The sequence below is a fragment of the Pinus tabuliformis genome, chromosome 8 (genome assembly GCF_031772625.1).
Source record: "Pinus tabuliformis cultivar Carrire ecotype Pingquan chromosome 8, CPIR1, whole genome shotgun sequence".
Taxonomy (NCBI): Eukaryota; Viridiplantae; Streptophyta; class Pinopsida; order Pinales; family Pinaceae; genus Pinus; species Pinus tabuliformis.
The window spans coordinates 695,214,746-695,236,030 of NC_142294.1; positions in this window are offsets into that span (position 1 = coordinate 695,214,746).

Sequence of the window (21,285 nt, forward strand, 5' to 3'; positions counted from 1 at the left end):
CCAACAATGGGTATTTCTAGGGGTTTTCCCCTTTTTGGGTGGACTATAGCCTACGAGGATGGATAAGCTAATGTGTCCCAGTTTTCCTCAATTTGTAGAGGACATTATCGTTTATGTTGTCACTAGTCATTACTGATATGATCTCCCCTTCAAAAGTTATATTTTGCAGAGTTTACAAATGTTTTCATTTGGAACAACCTACAAGGTGTGGAATAAAAAGTAATGTTAGTATGCTAAATGACTGCAAAATTTTGTGACAAATGGAGCACAATACACACATTCTAAAAGAGACCTTTTGTGCTCCAAATGGAGCACAATATATACAGTCCAAGGGAGACCTTCAAACTTCAATCTTTTGCTCAGATTGTTGAGACATCACTAAAAATCACAATTACTTTTCGCAAGCACCTGTTATGACTTATATGTTTCCCACTTCAGATTTTATATTTTGCAGAACCTACAAATTTTTTCATTAAGAACAACCTACAAGGTGTGAAATAAAAAATAATACGCATGGTATGCTAAATAATAATAATAAAAATAAAAATATGACAAATGGGGCACAATACATATCTTCTAAAAGAGACCACTTGCACTCAATATGGGGCACCATACATATAGTCCAAAAGATACCTTTTGTACTTTGTGGACTAGTAGTTATTTTTTTAATAGAATATATGACACAGTATATTATCCCAAAATGGTGGTATACGTTTGTAACTGTGATTTTGTAATATGCACAAAACATTACCGAATCCCTAGTATAAGGCAGATTGAATAATTAAAATGACATCATTAGATAGAGAGGTCTATGCATAGATCTTTCATAAATTTGACCATATTAGACTTTTGAGATAGGGGATGAGAATAATTCTACTTGAAAAGAGTACAACACAGGTCTAACAGAATGATCATAGTAAATGTTTATTTTGTGAAGTTTTGTAGTGTAGGGAGTTGATTTAGGTTAACACTAAAATATAGATCGGTGGTAGTTTTTGTTCATTGTGCTTCATAGTCTTGTTTTTGGTGATATATTTGGTTGGGTGGTGAAAAAAACTCTTATTTAGTGAGTTTCCATGTGTTAGACATTTGTAGACAAGTATCTTCATCTTCTTCAGTTTGGTTACAGATTCTTGAGAATTGCTCTTACATTTAGTTGAAAGTCTTCTCCATGTTTTTGAAATTCATATTTGCATATCATTGTCTAAAATTATGTGGAGGATTGTTAGAACTTCTTTATTGAGTTGTATCCCGGGCTAATTGGAACACATAGCAGTAAATTTCACAAAAATATATGATAATTTGAGCTATCATATCTATGTTAAATTCTACCATCATTGTTGAGTTGGTTTCTTTCCATTTGAAAGGAAAAGTAATTTGAAGCTGCAAGTGATGATGTGTTGGAATGATATCCTTAGAACTTCTTGAGCACTTGTTGAAATGTCAAAGAAGGAAAGTAAGTCTTCTTCATGTTCCTCATTTCCATTTCAAGTTATTTGGTTTTTACACGAGGAAATCATCTTTAGAAGTATGACACTAATCTAGAAGTAATGTTTGAAATATGATGTTCAAATTAATCAAATAGATTATAAACTGATTTTTAGATGTAGGGTATGAGTACGTTACAAAAGTTTTTTTCATTCTGAAATAATAATGTTCAAACTTTTAAACCTATTTAGGGGCTTTGAATATTGATCAACATTGCCAGAGTGTGGAATTGGACCAAGTGTGCCTTAAGCATGATTTCCCTAAAACCTTGAGAGCGAAGCTTCCAAAGACTGACTAGTGTATATGCACACACATTGCGATAAGTTTCACCTGAGTGCTTCCACTCAACATGGCCAAGCATAAACTACATTGTTTTGGCTATTCAGTGGACTAAAATATATTTCCATGCTCTATTAAAATCCTTCAAGTAAGAGGCCACAAGTGACAGGGTTATCTATTGCGCTAATATCTTCTAGGATTCCCAAGATTCACACTTGAATCCACACTTTTTCCTGCAAACACATGTGCACACCTGAGCACAAGCACAAGCACAGGCACTTCACTAGAGAGGCTTGAATTATGGGGTAATAACACCTTACTCTCATTGATCCAAAAGACAAATATTGATGTATGGTACATATATTTATACAATCTAAATTAATAAATCATATATATTCAATTTTATCATGAAAAATATTGTATTAGTTTTGGAAAATCTCTCTCTCTCTCTCTCTCTCTCTCTATACACACACACACACACACACACTACATTATTACGAGATTAAAATGCCATAAACAGAAGATTAATCGTTACAACATCGACCATTTAGAATGATTTACACAAATAACATCAAACATTCAACACACACTACACAAATAATGTCAACCATGATACTTAAACAACATCAAATATTCCAATGGACATTTTGCCACCCAATATTAATTTGACTAATGGGAATATAGAAAAGTAATATTTTGTTGTATTATGAATTACTTATGTATGAGATTTTAGCGTCGATAAAAAGACACCATTTGTATTTGCAAAAGAATAGAGAAACAAGAAAATAACTATAATAGTAAAAGCATTCCATTCATATTCTTAAAGTAATGGAGAAAAAATAATATAACTACAGTAGTAAAAACATAGAACCCATGCATGCACGATTTAAGATGGACATTCCTATGATGGAAAATTTCTAACTGAAAATAAAATATTGTGCCTTACTTTTATTATTCCCACGAATTATGACATGAATACAGAGAAAACCAATAAGTAAATAGATGATATGGCTTGATACAAACTTTTTCCTTTCACCTTGTTTCTGTGTTTTACTTTCTTTTGTATGTATTTCTTAACTATGGAAGAGGGTTAGGTTGTGGATCACCTCCTTTGATTAGGGTTATGTTTCTATATATTGGAAGGAGCTTACATAGGATCTAGGTGGTACTGTAGTGGAAAAATCAATGGTTAAATTGTTGGAAGCATAACTTTCACATATGAACTACAAATAAAATATTTTGGATTTTGACCCAAAATTGTAGAATTCAAGATCTGTCCTGAAATGGTTCTTGACAGGACCATAACTCTACTTTATCCACTCCATGAAGTATCAAGAAGGAAAGAATCGTCAAAACACTTCACAATTACAGATACCATTTTGTGGAAGATGTAACAACCTTGGTTAAGAATCCATGTAAAAAAAATATATGTATGAGATCAAGGTCATGGAACAAGTATTCCAAGCTAAATGGTGGGAAAAAAATCCTTCTCATTGTCACTTTGGTTTATTTTGGCTAAGGAAATTGGCAAAGGCAATGTCAAAGGCTTTGGAAAGGAAAATGGCATTTTTGGCATATTTATTCATGAAAATAATGGAAAATAGGAGAAAAGGAAGGTGAAAGATCACAGGTTGCATGTGAGGAGGAAAATGAAGGAAAAAAATGGAAATTGAAGAAAACAAAGGCCTCGTTGATAAAAAAAGGCTTCTGAGAATCAGTGGGTAGGCTTGGTCAGTGTAACCTTTTGTGAGTTCAGTTTTGGAGCTCTCTCATTATTCTCTCTCTCACTCACTCTTGGAGGAGTGTGGCATACTTGGAGTTTTGGAGAAAGAAGGAAAAGAAAGAGAAGGTAAGTGCAAGAGTTCATCGGGATCATTGGCTACAACATTTTTTGCTTGCAAGCACCGAGTTTCATGTATGTTTTCCTCACTAGTTTTGGCATGCATGACATATGCATGTAGTTTATTGGTCATGATCTGTCTTTGGAATGGATGATTTCCTAGATTGATAGTGGATTTTCCTAGCCTTGCCATTTTTAGGATAGCCATGGTGTTGTAGGTTCATTTATTTGTTTTTCTGGTTGGTTCTCATGTTTCCTTTCGTTTGGGTTGAGTTACTAGTTCCTCGAAGCCTTGGTTGGACAAATGCTCTGGAAGCTCTGTAACAGGTTGGATTGAGTTACTAGTCCTGGAAGCCTTGGTTGGACAAATGCTCTGGAAGCCCTTGGTGGGTTGAGTTACTAGTCCTGGAAGCCCTGGTTGGACAAACGCTCTAGAAGCCTAGCGACAGTTGTGGGTTGAGTTACTAGTCCTGGAAGCCTTGGTTGGAACAAATGCTCTAGAGCCCTGGAAGGCTTGGGCAGAGACTAATCTAGTGATGGTTTGTGATGTCCGACCATGAGGTAGAATCAATGTTTGATGGGTTGAGGTGGTTTGGCCTCTAGAAGCCATTCAGTTTTGAAGGATTGTTCCATGAGGTCCCACATTCGTGCTTGGAATATAGAATGGGGTTGATTAGCTGAAAGAAATATTTGGTTCAACCAATCTATGGTTGGGTGGTTCATGGAAGTCCCAAACTTGGTTGGTCGTTGCATTCATTAATATGAGGTTATTTTTCCTTTTTATTTCATGAGTATTATATTGGTTCATATGTGGATTATATGTTTGTTGTTTCCTTGGTATTTTTGTTGTTATTACGTTGGTTATTAATGAGTTTTATGACTATCATGATGTATGGTTCCCATCATGTTTTTACTTGTAAATGCATGAAAATATTATCTATGGCCTAATAGATTATAATGTAGCTAATGCAATAAAGAAACAATGCCTCATAGTGAATCTCAGATAAGTATGAGACCCTTATGCTCAGTTCTGTTGTTAAGATATGTAGCTTTCATGTTTGTGACATGTTTAATAAATGCTTTTCATGGCTAGTAGGGGTCCAATCTAGTCCTAATTGATGTTTTTGCAAATGTATCATTTTTCTGATGTGTAAATTCATTTCTGACGGTGTCATTGAGTTCTGGGCAGTGACTTATGCTCTAGGCCTAAAAAATTGGCACAAATCCTACTATCGCATGAACAACAATTGAGAAAAATTACCTAGAATCCCCCTTGCCCTTGTTGTGGGAGTTTTTAGAGCCTCTCAGATTCACCCTTATCCATATTAAGGGAGTGTCCAGGGGTTTGATGCACTAAAACTTCAGTTGGTCTCAGAGGTTGGTTACCTGAGAGGTTAGGATGGCTTCTGGGAGTTTTGTTGCTGATGTGGAAGGTCTATGTGATGTATTCTACTAGTTCCACTTCCTTAATTGACACATAGGGATTCATATCATAGTAACTTATCGTCACATGTTTACCCTGGCTGGTTGGTTACTTGGGTAGATGTGGGAGGAGGGTGTTAGAGAAGAAGTGTTCAAAACTTGTGAAAGCATGCATGTAGCTAGATCCTACAACTATTGGATCAAACCCTAGTGAACAATCCACATATTTTAACTTAAATCTATGATTGTTGGTCATGCAAATTATTATCTCACTAGAACACCAATTTTTGGTTGTCCACTCCATCCATAGAGAAAATCATATCTCAGGGTTCATGGATCTCCCTCAGTGCCTTGAAGGAGGGAAATGGAAAATGAATCTAATGTACCAACACCTTATTGGGTTTTTGAAGTGACTATTCAATTACTTAAAATGGTGGCCTAATTTTACCCTTTTTTGGGTTGATGATTGTAGCGTCTGAGTAGAACACCCTCAGAGGTTGATGTTGTAGAAATTCTGCAAATTCTCTACAAATCTCGCTCTGAGACCATGTAGAAAATATAATTGTAGGTTAACCCGATAATGCAATATAAATCAAAGCAGAATACTATAACCTACTTCTACTATCAATTTGCAGAAGCTTAAATATCGAGCTGAACAATATACCCAGAAGAAGAAGAATCAATGCACAATACACATGAAAATACTTTGGGGAAAGCCTCAGCTAAAAACCCCACTATCTGTATTATCATACAAGGTGGAAATACATAGAGATTATACAAAGCCTTAGCACTCACAGCTAGCCAGCTTTCAGTACAATCCTCACAGATGCTCACAGGAAATCTTGTCTTATCTCAAGCCTTCCTATCTTCCCTTCAAGCTCCTATTTCCTTGCGTTGTTCCTTTGGGATGATCTCCTTCAACCAAGTGGAAAAACTCGATTTACCAAGTGGATGATCTCCTGATCTCACACACTGTCAAAAATGCACAATCCTCAAGGAAATTGATTCCTTCTGCATGCATGAGTTTTCTTTATAGGAAAACACATGCAACTGATAGTACATTGTCCTTGTCTTTAATCTCAACTGGATCTTTCTCAGAATAGACATGCATGAGTTTCTGATGAGGGAATCTTCAGTTAACTGGAGTACACTAGTTGAGTGCATGCATGCATCAACTGACTATTAACTCTCTATTAGTTCCTCAAACAGTTTGGAACTAATTTAACTGGACTTAACTCAGTAAACCGAGTTAACTAATTACAACTCAAATATAACTCAATCTTATCTCCTTAATTTAAGGCTTATCTCCTTAATTTGAGGGATAACTTTTGCATGACTTTAGAAAGACTTCTCACTTGAATTTCTCCAACTAATTAAGTCAAAATAACTTAATTAATTATTTCCAAGTAACTGTTAAGACTAAATTCGATTTTAATTCACAATTTAATTCAAGTACAAATTAAATTGGAATATTCTTGTTGCCACATTTCAACACTCCCTCTCAGCAAGAAAGGGATTATCTACCACCCCGATCCTGTCTCTATGGAACTCGAATTTACACTTTGATAATGCCTTTATCAAAATGTCAGCATCTTGCTCCTCTGTCGAAATATATTGCAGCAACATGGTCCTCCCATCATCAGTAGCTTGCTTTACCTTGTAAAGCCAATGGGAAATCACAACTGACTTGTTCTGTGGTCTCGGAAACACGTCCCAAACACTGTTACAAACTATGGCATCATACTCCTCCACCATAGCATAAACCCAAATTGGCTACTGCACTGCTTCCTCAAAGGAAGATGGCTTGGTCTCAACACATTCCCCAACAAGGGCCATGTATCTAGTGTACCTCTCTGGTGCCCTCCTCTGTCTGTGCTGAGAAGATGGTGCTACCACATTCTCTCTCACATCCTTCAACAATCTGCCATCTTCTCTTGTGTGCTTTCATCCATCTCTGGAAGACTCTACTTGAGTGGATGTCTCCACTCCTATAACCTCTGCATGCGGCTGCTCCACATCAGTCTGAGGCTCCTCCTCCTTAGGAACCATCAGTTCCTCCATAGCCTGTAGTTGGAGCTCCCTCTCAAGGGAAACTCGCATGGCCTTCTGCTCATCAAACTTGAGATCTCTGCGAACCACTTTCCTCCGACTGGTAGGCAAGTACACCCGATAGTTTTGAGGTGTATCTATGTACCCCACAAGTATCCCCAACTTTGTTGTCGGCTCAAGCTTCTTCCATGCATCCTTTGTCCCACGACAATATACTGATGAGCTAAAGAATTTGAAGTGACCCACATCTGGTCTCTTACCAGAGAAAGCTTCCTCTGGTGTCTTCATCCCAAGTATGCGATGTGGGCTTCTATTCTGAAAATAAACCGTTGTGTTGCATGCCTCAGCCCACAAGTGAATTGGTAGGCCTTGGTCATGCAGCATTGCCCATGTTGCCACTACAATAGCTTTGTTCTTCCTCTTGGCCACCCCATTCTGTTGTGGGTTATGAGGTGATGTCAACTCTCGTTTAATTCCTTTCGCTGCACAGAAGTCCTTAAACTCTTGAGAGACATATTCTCCACCATTGTCGCTTCTCAAGGCCTTGATCTTCTTCCCTGACTCTTTCTCGGCCAAAGCTTTGAACTCACAAAACTTTGTGAAGGTTTGGTCCTTCTTCTGCATGAAATAAATCCACCATTTACGAGAATAGTCATCAGTGAAAATAACAAAATACCTTTGCTTCACAATGGATGCCGTCGAGAGTGGTCCACACACATCAGTATGAACTCACTCTAAGATAGCCTTTGCTCAACTGTCTCGATCATGAAAGGAATACTTGGTGTACTTTCCCAAGATAAAACCTTTGCATATGTCAACTTTCTCAAGTTTACCTTTGGGAATTCCTGTAGATATCTGTTGCATTATCTTTAAAGCCCCATGATGCAAATGGCCCAACCGCCTGTGCCACAACTCACCAATGTCTTGGCTTTGCACCAATTCTGCTTTCATACTCAATGTTGCACAATCATCTACCTCTAGTTTATAGAGATTCTTCACCCGAATCCCTATCCTCTTGGTCTGAACTATGGCTATGTGTCTTAGGAATACCTTTCCTTTACTGAAGACAACATCATAGCCTTTTTCCTCCAACATCGTGACCGATACCAAATTATTCTTCAGTCCAAGCACATACATCACATCTGTCAAGGTAAGAGGAGCTCCATGCTCCTTCTGAAAAGCAACCATGCCCATTTCTGAAACACTATACCTTCTGTCATCACCCATCTCTATGTGCATCTCGAGGTCTTTCTCCTCCAAGGCACTGAATAAACTTTTATCACTGTTCATGTGGAATGAGGCTCCATTGTCAATATACCAGACACAATCCATCATTGATGACACCATGCATGCAATGAGGGTAAAGTCCATTTCGAACTGAGAGGCTAATGCCTCACCTTCCGAGGATCCCTTCTTAGACTTCTTCGATGGGTAATTATTCGCATAATGTCCCATCTCAATTTAAGTATGATATGAATTTGATTTGCACCTGCAACCCCGAACTTCAAACTTCAAAATCTCTTCTCAGTACACTGTTCCCAACTCTGATAAACTTGGCTCCGATACCATGTATAAATTCTACAAATTCTCTACAAATATCGCTTTGAGACGATGTAGAAAATCTAACTGTAGGTTAACCCGATAATGCAATATAAATCAAAGCAGAATACTATAAACAATGTAGGTTTTAACCCCATACAGAAATTACCTGCATACGAATTCTAAAACACATAAAATAAACAATGCGAGAGTATAACACTTAAAACACATATACACAAAGATTCCCCTGGATCCCAAAACCAGTACTACCAGCTTGAATTTTCATTATGTTCCTTTCAATGTTATAATACATATTTATACATGCCAAAGCATCCAATACCATGGACCGAAAAACCATCGCGTCCAATACCATGGACCGAAAACCATCACGTCCAAAAACATGTGCAAAAATCTTGCACAAAACCATAGGTGGGTCCACCCATCCTAACATAGGGTCCAAAACCAAAATTTTCCAGGGTGCTGCCCCAGACCCCATAAAGTGGGGTTACGGGTACCCCTCAAACCCCCTGTTAATTATGTGGAAAGAATATAACACAACCCAACATTCTCCCACTTGTTTTTTTCTTTCCACAGGGGACCACAAGAGAGCTTAGTCATTTTTCCAGCCCTGAAATGCCCATTGTCTCTCTAAACCAAGAGAACTTCTCAGAGCTCACAGATTTTGTCAATGCATCTGTAGTATTCTTCAAAGTGTCCACCTTTACCAGCAACACATTTTTGTCTTCTATCATATCCCTCACAAAGTGATACTGAACATCAATGTGCTTTGTCTTTGAATGATATGCAAGGTTCTTTGCCAAGAAAATTGCACTTTGGCTATCACAGTCTATCCTTATAGCTTCCTGTACTATCCCCATACTTGAACACAATCTCTGCAACCAAACTACTTCCTTGCTTGCATGAGTGGCTACCATGTATTCTGCCTCTGTAGTTGATAGTGCCACTACAGATTGTTTCTTACTCATCCAACGGACTGCACCTCCAAATAGGTTAAACACATACCCACTTGTAGATCTTCTCTAATCTAGATCTCCAGCCCAGTCTGCATCAACAAATCCACGAATATCGAACACTCTGTCCAATCCTGGTCTTCCTTGGTAGCACAAACCATAATCACTAGTGCCACGCAAATACCTGAAAACCCACTTCATTGTTGTCCAATGCTCCTTTCCTGGTTTTGACATAAACCTGCTCAATACTCCCACTGCATGTGCAATGTCTGGTCTAGTACAGACCATTGCATACATCAAGCTACCGGCTGCACTTGCATATGGAACACGGGACATGTCCTCTTCCTCTTCTTGTGTCTTGGGACACTGTTCAGCAGAGAACCTCACACCTACAGGAATAGGAACCTTCATCGATTTACTATCCTGCGTATTAAACCTCTGCAATATTGTCTCGACATACTTCCTCTGGTTTAACGAGAGCTTCCTCTTTGCCCAATCTCTTTTAATTTCCATGCCCAAAATATAGTTTGCAGCACCAAGATCTTTCATGTCGAATTTGGAGGACAATTGGGTCTTCAAATCTTGGATAATTTCTTTGTCATTTCCAACCAGCAACATATCATCCACATACAAGACCAGATAAATAACACGGTCACCAATTAATTTAAAATATACAAAGTGATCTGCTTTGCTTCTGGTGAAGCCAAGTCCCCATATAAATGTATCAAATTTCTGATACCACATCCTTGGTGACTGTTTTAACCCATACAGAGACTTCTTTAGCTTACATACCAATTCTTTCTTACCCTTCACCACAAAGCCTTCAAGTTGCTTCATGTAGATCTCCTCTTCCAGATCCCCGTGAAGAAATGATGTCTTCACATCCATCTGTTCTACCTCATAATCAAAAGCAGCAGCAACAGATAAAAGTAATCTAATAGAAGTTACCTTGGCAAAAGGAGAAAAAATATCACCAAAATCAATTCCTGGCACCTGGGTATAACCTTTTGCTACCAACCAAGCTTTGTATTTCTCCACCTTTCCTTCTGCATTTGTCTTCTTCTTGAACATCCATTTGCTGCCAATGGGTTTGCTTCCAACTGACAACTCCACCAGATCCCAAGCCTCATTTTTGTGCAAAGATGCCATTTCATCAACCATGGCCTCTTTCTAGAGTTTTCCATCCTCTGAATCCACTGCTTCTTTCACAGTTCTGGGATCATCATCAGTAACAGACAAAGAAAAATTTGAACAGAAAGCAGATGGACTATACCTTTCTGGTTGCCTTCTTTCTCGAACTGATCTTCTCACAACTGGAGTTTGTGGCTCTTCATCTTCTAATTCCTCATTTACTATAGAGTCTGATTCTTCCTCCTTTAGCTCAAACTCTATCTTCTCAAGTTCCTTTGGTTGGAATTCATGTTTAATAACATCTTTCACCTCTCTGAACACCACATCTCAGTTGTACACAACCTTCCTTGTTACTAGGTTCCAAAGCTTATAACCTTTTAAACCATCCTTATACCCAATAAAGATGCACTTTTCAGATTTACTATCCAACTTGGTTCATTTCTCCTTTGGAACATGTACATATGCATCACATCCAAATACCCTTAGATGTGAAAGAGAGGTTTTCTTACCAGTCCATACCTCTTGTGGAGTCTTATCCTCCTAACCCAGCATCACTAAGCATGCTTCTTGCCCTTTCCATCAATGTCTTGTTCATTCTTTATACAACTCCATTTTGTTGAGGTGTATATGGAGTAGTATTCTCTCGTGCTATACCACACTTATTGCAGAATTCTTCAAATTCCTTACTGCAAAACTCTCCACCATTATCTATCCTCGGCACCCTTATCTTCTTCTCTGTCTGGTTTTCCTCTGGAGCCTTAAATTCCTTAAACCTATCAAAGAGTTCAGATTTCTTCTTAAGGAAATATATCCATGTATTCCTTGAGATGTCATCTATAAATTATACATAGTACACAGACTTACCCAGTGATGGAACCTTCATAGGTCCAAACACATCACTGTGCACAAGCTCTAATATGTGTCTCCCCCTCTTACCACCAGAGGGGAAACTCACCCGATTCTGCTTCCCGTATACACAATTTTCACAGAAATCAAAATCCAAAGAGCTATTACTCATACCTTCTACCATACCTTTACCATGAAGTATTCGAAGGCCCTTCTCTCCAATATGTCCAAGCCTTTGATGCCACAGCATGGTATTTTCTACAGAGACCACTAGATTTTCTGCTCCACTTTCAGGAGCCAAGGAACTATTGCACCCATCAACAACAGTGCTACCTTGCAGCTTGTACAGTTTTCCAATCTGAACTTGCTGCATCAATACCAATGCTCCCCGAACCATCTTGTAGGTATCCTTCTCGAACACTGTTTTTACACCTGCATCATCCATCTTGCTAACAGAAATCATATTTCCAGCTAATGCAGGAATATGCAGAACACCCGAAAGTGTTTTAACCCTTCCACCTTGCAGCTTCAACTTTACTTTTCCATGACCAATGATTCTAGCCTTCCTGTCATCCCCCAAGAAGACATCATCACCATCATATTTCTCATACTCACAGAACCACTCTCTATGGGAAGTGAAATGAAAGGATGCACCTGAGTCAATCAACCATGCCTCATGATCTACATGTGTACTTGAAGAAGCCAAGTACACATCCCCACCTTCATCTGAGGTGGTTTTCACCTCTGTAGAGGGAGCCTCATCAAATCCCTTTCCTTTGTCAGGAGCTTTAGATTTACAGTCCCTTTTGAAGTGGCCTTCCTTTCTGTATTTCCAACACACCACCTTTACAGGTTTTCCTGGAGATTTAGATCTCCCTCTAGATTTAGATCTCCCACTCGATGACTTATTTTTGTTTTTGTTCTGGGACCATCCTCGTACAGACAAGGCATCACCATTTTGGCTCTCCATATTTTTCCGTCTCATCTCCTCCATCAGCAAGGCTGAGACTATTTCATCAAACTACAAGGTAGTTGCATTACTACCTATTGCAATAACCAGAATATCCCACGAATCTGGTAGAGAACACAACAAACTAATGCACTTATCTTAATCTGAAATTTTAATATCAACAGATGCTAACTGACTTACCACAGTATTAAATGTGTTTAGATGCTCTGTCACCGAGTCTCCATCTTTCATCCTTAGGTTATACAGCTTTTTCCGCAGGAATAGTTTATTCACCAGAGACTTAGATTGGTACAAAGTCCATAACTTGTCCCAAAAAGCCTTTGCTATATTCCCCTGATACATTCAGAAATACTGAATCTGCAACACACAATCGTATTATGCTCTTTACCTTCTGATCCAACTTCTTCCATTCTTCATCGGACACTCCCGTTGGTTTAGTACCTAGATCTACCGCGATCCACTGATCTTTATCCACCAACAGATCCTCCATCTTGAGTTTCCACAACTCAAAATTCTGACCATTAAATTTCTCAATCTCTATCTTTCCACTGCTCGCCATCTTCTTTCACCACCAGAATCGATCTCGCAGATCTCCCACTGAACAGGGTCTACCACAGGCCCGAGTGAAACCCCTCAGCAACAAAGGCATCCCCTTAAAGCCAAATCTAGTCTGATACCAAATGTAGGTTTTAAACCCCGTACAGAAATTAGCTGCATACGAATTCTAAAACACATAAAATAAACAATGCGACAGTATAACACTTAAAACACATATACACAGATATTTCCCCTGGATCCCAAAACCAGGACTACCAGCTTGATTTTTCATTATGTTCCTTTCAATGTTACAATACATATTTATACATGCCAAAGCATCCAATACCATGGACCGAAAAACCATTGCATCCAATACCATGGACCAAAAACCATCGCGTCCAAAGACATGTGTGAAAATCATGCACAAAACCATAGGTGGGTCCGCCCATCCTAACATAGGGTCCAAAACCAAAATTTTCTAGGGCGTTGCCCCGGACCCCATAAAGTGGGGTTACGAGTACCCCTCAAACCCCCTGCTAACTACGTGGAAAGAATATAACACAACCCAAAAACTTCTACTATCAATTTGCAGAAGCTTAAAGATCGAACTGAACAATATAATTAGAAGAAGAATCATTGCATAATACACATGAAAATACTTTGGGGAAAGCCTCAGCTAAAATCCCCACTATCTGTATTATCATACAAAGTGGAAATACATAGAGATTATACAAAGCCTTAGCTATCACAGCTAGCCAGCTCTCAGTACAATCCTCACAGATGCTCACAGGAAATCCTGGTTTCTGTCAAGCCTTCCTCTCTACCCTCCAAGCTCCTATTTCCTTGTGCTATTCCTCTGGGATTATCTCCTTCAACCAAGTGGAAAAACTCGATTTACCAAGTGGATGATCTCCTAATCTCACACACTGTCAGAACTACACAATCCTCAAGGAAATTGATTCCTTCTGCATGCATGAGTTTTCTTTATAGGAAAACACAAGAAATTGATAGTACATTGTCCTTGTCTTTAATCTCAACTGGGTCTTCTCAGAATAGACATGCATGAGTTTCTGATGAGGGAATCTTCAGTTAAATGGAGTACACTAGTTGAGTGCATGCATGCATCAACTGACTATTAACTCTCTATTAGTTCCTCAAACAATTTGGAATTAATTTAACTAGACTTAACTTAGTAAACTAAGTTAACTAATTACAACTCAAATATAACTCAATCTTATCTCCTTAATTTAAGGCTTATCTCCTTAATTTAAGGGATAACTCTTGCATGACTTCAGAAAGACTTCTAACTTGAATTTCTCCAACTAATTAAGTCAAAATAACTTAATTAATTATTTCCAAGTAGATATTAAGACTAAATTTTATTTTAATTAAAAATTTAATTCAAGGACAAATTAAATTGGAATATTCTTGTTGCCACATTTCAACAGATGACTTATATGTTGATAAATTCTCCATGTACTCCTTTTCTTGTGGTTTTTTTCCTGTGAATATGTGGAGAATTTAGGCTTGTTTATTTCCTTGACCACCATGTTGTTACGTGTCTTGAGAGAGACTAGAAGACATTAAAGGTGCTTGATCTAGGTGGATCTTCAGACACAATGGCATGGAAATGCTCGAAAATCAAAATGTTTGGAATGATGTCAACATAGGACCAAAGCGTAGATCTCGTCTTCCTGATCACAGAGGTGTGAACAGTTCGTCAATCCAAGTTCGGATGCTAAAGTTATCGTGAGAAGAGTTTGCCTTTGTTCCTTTGAAAATAAGGCATTTTCCCCTAAAATTGGACTTTAAGCCTTATAAGGCAAATTGCATCAGAAAAAGTGCAAAGGGTGGATTTAAGGTAGGCCTTTGGAACCACCGATCAACGATCTCCAATTAATTGGGATTGGGGGCAGGTGATCAGCGATATTAGTGCTTGCAAATCTGTGATGGAATGTCGGCATCGGAGGATCAGGTCGGCGAAACCCAAAGGCCGAGGACCAGGACCCCTGGGTGTAGCGAATGTGATTAACGATCGTCGATGTCGACAATCAGAATGATCAGCATAGGCGATCGGCGATTGTCTATTCCGACTTGTGATATAAGGTGGACCCGACGGAATAATAGATATGATTTCATAAAATTTGAGATCCGGGAATTCATACTTTTCAGTGTATTTCTGTATATTTTTAGTTTCGGCCAAATCAGTTATGTGATGCGAAAAGAAACTAAAGCAGACCCAATAGGGTTTGTAGGGCCAATTTAAAATATTTTGAAGTCTAGTCTTTTATGATTTTGGTCAGAATTTCCAATGTTTTTAATATTTTTGTGTATTTCTGTTTTAACATAAAAAAGGCTATTTTCAAGGTTTTGTTGCAACCGCCGATGCTTCTATGCAAACAGCTTCCATTATAAACAAAACAAAAACCCCAATTTCTAAGCAGCCTTGTCCCAAACGTATTATAAAACACGATGGACGCAGAGAGCCAAGAGAGGCAGGAGACGAAAGGCTACGTGACAGAGGCCAAAGGCTGCATGACAGAGGTGAAGAAGCTGCGTGGCAGAAAGCCGAGGTTGAAAAGGGGAATGCGTGATAGCCTGCATGTGTAAAGAGGCCAGAGAGCCTGAGTGCCAGAGAGCCGAGGCGAGAGGCTACGCAATAGAGATAGCTTGACAATGTTGTGAATTTCGTAGAGAAACCATAGCAGTGCTTGAACTCTGCAGAGTCGTAGAGCTACAGAGAAGCATGAAAACAAAGAGAGCTTAAAATTTAGGCCGATCATAGAGTTGCAGTGACATAAGCCAGAGCGCCACAGAGCCAGATAACCAATGAGCTACAGAGCTGAGAATCCAGAGAAATTCTTCTCTTTATGATCGATTCTTCTTCTTGTGATCGATTCATCTCTTGATTGATTCTTCTTTGATCAATTATTCTTCTTGCAATTGATGCTATGAAACCGATGTGTCAGCAAGCTTCAGCATGTTGACAGCTATGTGTCAGATGTCCACATTATTGTGTGAGCAGCCATCTTCTTTCATCAATACCTTGAGATTGATGGTCTAATCAGCTTCAGCAGTGAGACATCCACTTCTTCAAATGGCTCGTGGTGTGAGGTATATGGTTATTTTCCATGTGCTTCTTCTTTTACATTATGCTGCATGGATCCTTGATTGTTATTGAGGCAGGATCTTATTTATTCCATGTTGTCATGATTCCTTGCTTCATGTTATGCGGAATATTTTATATGATGTACTTGTTGTCATAACTCTTTATGTTATGCTTGAGATCCCTTGTTGTAGGTTGCTGGGATACTCTTGTTTTTTTCATGCATGTGTTTTTTTCTACATCCCTTTTGTGTCATTTGGCGGGATGCTTACCATTCATGTTTTTGTATCATACTAATAGGAGTCTTTTGATTGAGAGTTCTAATTGTGGAACATCTCTTAGAGCCACTCCTGTGTGAGGGCATTCTTCCTTGTATGATCAAGACATCATCTCCGTGTACATCACCATTATTGATAGCACTTAATGCAGCAGTTTACACCATCTTGACACCGGGGCCCAAAGACGTAGTCCCTCCTGGACGAACTCTGTTATCACGTCTTATGTTTTCATGTGTTGATGATTGTTATGTTCCTCTTCTTTTCTACATGCAGATGTATTCATTAATATTCTTTTAAAATGAAATTTTAACACATCACGAAAGTAAAAGGTCTTGGAAGGGTCCTTCGTCACACCCGGACATGGATCAAGTGGTATCAGAGTGGTCTTTGCATTGATGTGAATTGCAGCATGAACAATGGAATGTGCAATGACAGTGGATGAAAGAGCAATGTACAAGACCATGCTCGACATGTCCAAGAAAGTGGAAATTGTGTATGAAACTCTACAGAAAGAGACAGAGGAAAAGGAACAATTACAGATTTAGTTGAAAGCCACAGAAAGGGCCATGGAAGAACTGAAGCAAAACAAACATAATCTTCAAATAGAGAATGATGAATTGAAGATGCACTTACATGAAGAGAAGGAGGAAAAACAAAGTTTTCTACGACAGCTACAAGTGAAGGACGAGGCCTTGGAAAAGTTGCAGCATAACCCATGTGAGGTAAAAAGTAGTTCTCCATCTTCATGTATGTTTCCTGATGATGATTTTGCTGTGTTTGAAAATAACACCACAGGAATTGGCTCCAAACTACTGAAGAGAATGGGGTATCAAGGAAAAGGCTTGAGCGTTAATGGCCAAGACATTGTCAACCCCATCAGAGTAGAGGAATTATCCCATCAGGAAGGACTTGGGTATGTCAGGAAAGAAGTTGGGGAATGCACTGAGACAGTTAGAGAACCACCAATGATGGATGATGAGCAGCCATCATCAGTTCTTTCCAAATCGAAAGAGAAGGTAAAAGATGTTGATTTACTTTTGGTTTCATCTTCTCATAGTATGATGTCTGTTGGAGATTTGGAGATCCAAATTACAGGGACAAATATGAGACTCCTTACAAAGACAAGGCACGAGGAGAAAGAACTTGGTGTTAATAACCAAGGCATCATTCAACCTTTGGAGGTTGTGCATGAGAATCGATTTGCAAGCTCGAGATACACTAAGGGAGAGTGGTCAAAGGTGTTAGATTTGTCCAAGACATCATCGAGGAAAGAGAATGATGGGAAAACATCCCCATCATCCTATGGAAGTTTCCATTGCAAGGAGAGAGCTGAGGCAACCTCTCATCACCATACTAACATCAGAAATAGCAAAGGAAGGTATAACCACTTTCAATATTCGAATGTTCATTTTGATTATGATCATGTTGCTAATATTGAATGAAGATAAAGGCATCGAAAGACATGTACTTTTTGTGGTTTACCTAACCATACCTTTTCCAAGTGTTGGAAAAGAATGGCAGCACTCATGAGGCATGAAAGACCCTCTCAACAGCATGAGAAGAAACAGGTTAAGCAGATATGGAGGAAGAAAGCCTACTGCAGTCATTGTGACAGAAATGGCCATCAAAGAGCCACTTGCTGGAAGCTCCATCCAGAGCAGCACCCTAAAGACAAAGCATCGGTGTGTGAACCAGGTAAAGCAGTTGTTCGACAAGCAAAACCACCTCAAGGAGGTGACCCATTCACAAAGATAAGTGAGAAATGGTTTCTAGACATGTTTCCATTTCATGGCCATTCTTTTGTAAATCACTTGTTGCATTTTAAAATGTAAACGTGATGATGTGTTTCCATCACGTGGTCAGCAACAATGATGTTTGGTCATGTTTTGAGTCGCATATTAAAACTCTGAAAGTGATGTTATGTTTCCATCACTTGTCCACACAATAGTGTTTGGCCTTATGTGTGTAAATCATGTGTTGCAGTGATGATGTGTTTTCCATCACTTTTTCAAGCAACCATGATGGGTTGACCTTGTTGTCATAGCTGGAGTATTACGTCCATCTTGATGTAAACTTGACCACCGAGCATGAGTTATAAACTCGTGGCAAGGGTGGGACGTTTGGGTCTTTAGTTTGGTCATGTCATTCAAAGCATGTCATTTTCAAAACCATGTACTATAGGTTGCAGATGTAGCATGTGTCGATTCATTGCTTAAGGCTCCGAAGAACAAAGGTGAAAGAGATGGAAGCGGGACCTTTTTAGGACGTAGTGATGCAGACAGGGTACAAAGAGAGTTGCAGATTACTTTTTATGCTTTTGGAGGACCAAAAGATCCTAAGTGGGGAGGATTGATCCAGTGGATCTTCAGACACAATGGCATGGAAACGCTCGAAATCAAAGTCTTTGGAATGATGTCGACACAGGACCAGAGCATAGATCTCAGGAGGTGCGAACAGTTCATCAATCTGAGTTCGGATGTTGAAGTTATTGCGAGAAGAGTTCACCTTTGTTCCTTTGAAAATAAGGAATTTTCCCATAAAATTGGACTTTAAGCCTTATAAGGCAAATCGCATCGGAAGAAGTGCAAAGGGCGGATTTAAGGCGGGCCTTTGGAAACCCCGATTACTGATCTCCGATTAATCGGGATCGGGGGCAGGCGATCGACGATATCGACGCTTGCAAAATGGCAATGGAATGTCGGCATCGGAGGATCGGGTCGGCGAAACCCAAAGGCCGAGGACCAAGACCCCTGGGTGTAGTGAATGTGATTAGCGATCATCGATATCGGTGATCGTAACAATCGGCGTTGGCGATCGGCGATCGTCTATTCCGACTTGCGATATAACGCGGACCTAACAGAATAATAGATCCGATTTGATAAAAATTGAGATCCAAGAATTTAGAATTTTCAATGTATTCCCGTATATTTTTTGTTTCGGCCAAATCCATTATGCGATGTGATAAGCAACTAAAGCAACCCCGACAGGGTTTCTAGGGCCGATTTAAAATATTTTGAAGTCTGGCCTTTTATGGTTTTGGTCAAAATTTCCAATGTTTTCAGTATTTCTGTGTATTTCTGTTTTAACAGGAAAAAAGCTATTTTCAAGGTTTTGTTGCAACCGCCGATGCTTCTATGCAAACGACTTCCATTATAAACAAAACAAACACCCCGATTTTTAAGCAGCCTTGTCCCAAATGTGTTACAAAACATGATGGATGCAGAGAGCCGAGAGAGGCAGGAGGCAAAAGGCTGCATGATAGAGGTGAAGAGGCTGCGTGGCAGAAAACTGAGGCTGAAAAGGGGAATCCCTGATAGCCTGCGTGCGTAAAGAGGCCCGAGAGCCTGAGTGCTAGAGAGCCGAGGCGAGAGGCTGCATGATAGAGATAGCTTGACAATGCTATGAATTTCGTAGAGAATCCATAGCAGTGCTTGAACTTTGTAGAGCCGTAGAGCTATAGAGAAGCATGAAAACAGAGGGAGCTTGAAATTCGAGCAGATTGCAGAGTTGTAGTGACATAAGCCAGAGCGCCATAGAGCCAGATAGCCAACGAACTACAGAGCTGAGAATCCAGAGAAGTTCCCCTCTTTATGATCAATTCTTCTTCTTGTGATTGATTCTTCTTTGATCGATTCTTCTTCTTGCAATCGATGTTGTGAAACCGATGTGTCGGCAAGCTTCAGCACGTTGACAGCTATGTGTCAGATGTCCACATTCTTATGTGAGCAACCATATTCATTCATCGATGCGTTGAGATCAATGGTCTGAGCAGCTTCAGCAGTGAGACATCCACTTCTTCAAATGGCACGTGGTGTGAGGTATATGGTTATTGTGCATGTGATTCTTCTTTTACATTATGCTGCACGGATCCTTGATTGATATTGAGGCAGGATCTTATTTATTCCATGTTGTCATGATTCCTTGCTTCATGTTATGCAAAATCTTTTATATGATGTACTTGTTGTCATAACTCTTTATGTTATGCTTGAGACCCCTTGTTGTATGTTGCTCGGATACTCTTGTTGTCATCATGCATGTGTTTTTTGTGACATCCCTTTTGTGCCATGTTGGCGGGATGCTTACCATGCATGTTTTTGTATCATATTGATAGGAGTCTTTTGATTGAGAGTTCTAGTTGTGGAACATCTCTTAGAGCCACTTTTGCGTGAGGGCATTCTTCCTTGTATGATCAAGACATCATCTTGTACATCACCATTATTGATAGCACTTAATGCAGCGGCCTACACCATCTTGACACCAAGGCCTGGAGACGTAGTCCCTCCTGGACGAACTCTGTTATCATGTCTTATGTTTTCGTGTGTTGATGATTGTTATGTTCCTCTTCTTTTCCGCATGCATATGTATTCAATAATGTTCTTTTAAAATGAAATTTTAACACATCACGAAAGTAAAAGGTCTTTGAAGGGTCCTTCGTCACACCTGGACCTGGATCAGTGCTTGATGAACTTTGGGAGTGATGTTGTAATGTTGTTTTTCTTGGTATTCTTTGGTAGTTATGGTTCATTGTTTATCTTTCTGATAACTACTTTTGACATCCTATCTCTGTAGTAGGTGTTGGGTAGTGGAGGCCCCACGTAACAGTTTTGGGGCTCAAAGCCCACAATTTTGGGTAAAAGTATGGTAAAGTCTCCGCGAGATGCGCGGAGTGCGAATTGTAAGGAGTCAAGTCAAAGGGTTGTCCACCCAAAAATAATGTAAGGAAATAGAAAGTGAATCAGCCTGCCCATGGTTCGCGGACCATGGGAGTGTATAAATAGAGCAAGGCTCTAAGGTTAGAAGTCAGTTTTTGTTGGAATTTTGGATCTTAA